General features: G+C 49.9%; 1 non-coding gene across 1 annotated transcript; it reads right to left on the minus strand.

The window, feature by feature from the left end:
• Positions 1-676: 676 nt before the first annotated feature.
• LOC148133919 (U2 spliceosomal RNA) lies at positions 677-867 on the minus strand. Its single transcript, XR_015756024.1, has one exon. It is a non-coding gene; the product is annotated as a U2 spliceosomal RNA (small nuclear RNA).
• Between the last annotated feature and the right edge of the window lie 687 nt (positions 868-1554).

The following is a 1554-nucleotide window of genomic DNA, read 5'->3' on the forward strand; positions in this document are numbered from 1 at the left end:
ACCTGCCTCTGACTCAGTCATTCGTGATAGCACACACGATTCTGTCGCGGCTCCGTGAATCGGAAAATGGCTGAAACTCACAGTCCTTTGCCTCGTTTTTCCGGTCAGTCACATACGTACCTATCGATTCCGCCTGCCCTTGCAGTCTGATGAAAAGCATGTGCCTTAAATACGTCCCGATGATTTTTGTCCTAGCTCACAGTGTTCTCGAAATCTCTCTTTCAAGTCATCAAAATCAAAACGACTGAACCCCGAGATAGCTTCATCCCCAGCAGCATGCAGCAACGTAGCACAGTTGACCTTCTCTTGTTTTTCTGAAATGTCGCTCGCGAGTATGAAAAGCTGGTGGGCAGCTACGGTTGCTGCGACTCCCAAATTCTGACACCACGTGGTGTGATCGGGGCCCGGCGTTGGCGGGAAGGTGCAGCACGCAGCAGGGGTCCGAGGGGATGACATTGAGAGCAAGTGTCAAGGTGCGCAAGAGACAGAGATGGCGAGAGAAGGATAGGGAGCGGGAGCTGAGCAGCCACCTTAGAACAGACGAGTTTGAATCGACTCACGCCCGGTTGGATGTGAGGTGTGAGAAATGAAGCACTTGGTACTCAAACCCATCCAGCAGACACAAAGCACCGAAAGCCTGAGTTATAAACATGAAGCTGTTTTTAGATTTATAGATGAGGGGTGCACCGTTCCCGGAGGTACTGCAATACCAGGTCGATGCGTGGAGTGGACGGAGCAAGCCCCTATTCCATCTCCCTGCTCCAAAAATCAATTTAATATATGGTCCCCAGATAAGGGACGTATCAGATATTAAACTGATAAGAACAGATACTACACTTGATCTTAGCCAAAAGGCCGAGAAGCGATAACTACAATACCGCGGACTGCCTCAAGTCCCATTTGTCCTCCATGTTTTCAATCAGCTTGATTCTGTTCAAAGACTTGTAGATCACTGCTGACAGTTTCCCTGTCGCCGTAGTCCTCCCAGGATTTCTAACGAGAGCAGCAGGTCCGTTTACAGCAGTTGCTTTTTTTCCCCTGTCAGTGAACCACTGTCTCATGGTCATGTAGAGATCGTCAGTATCTCACCAATCAAGTGGGTCAGGGCTAAGCTTACGTGACTTCTCACGTGACCAGCACAGCGTTTTTGAGGAGGCGGTAACCAACTGCAGAACTGCACGCATTGAATGATACATTCAGCCTGTCATGTCTGCATCAGCTCTCTGCACGAGCAACTTCCCCAGTCCCACTCGCCCTGCAGCAAATATTCTCTCTTCAGATAAGTATCCGACCCTCCGACCAAAGTCACCATTGAATCTGCCTCCAGCACCCTCTCTCTCAGGCAGTGCACTGCATATTCTCACCACTCGCTGAAGATGCTTGGGCCTAGGACGCTACCTCGATGAAACGTGACACGTAGAGAAGAAAGCAATAGATTCAGCCGAGCCCTCCATGTCTTTGATGTGTGTGGATGTGCCTGCAGTTAGAACATTGCACAGTACAGGCCCTTCGGCCCACGATGTCGTGCCGAGCAGTTTTCTTAATCTAAGATCA

Source organism: Chiloscyllium plagiosum, unplaced genomic scaffold (genome assembly GCF_037043375.1).
Source record: "Chiloscyllium plagiosum isolate Xiang-an unplaced genomic scaffold, Cpla_swu_hap1 HiC_scaffold_176, whole genome shotgun sequence".
Lineage (NCBI taxonomy): Eukaryota > Metazoa > Chordata > Chondrichthyes > Orectolobiformes > Hemiscylliidae > Chiloscyllium > Chiloscyllium plagiosum.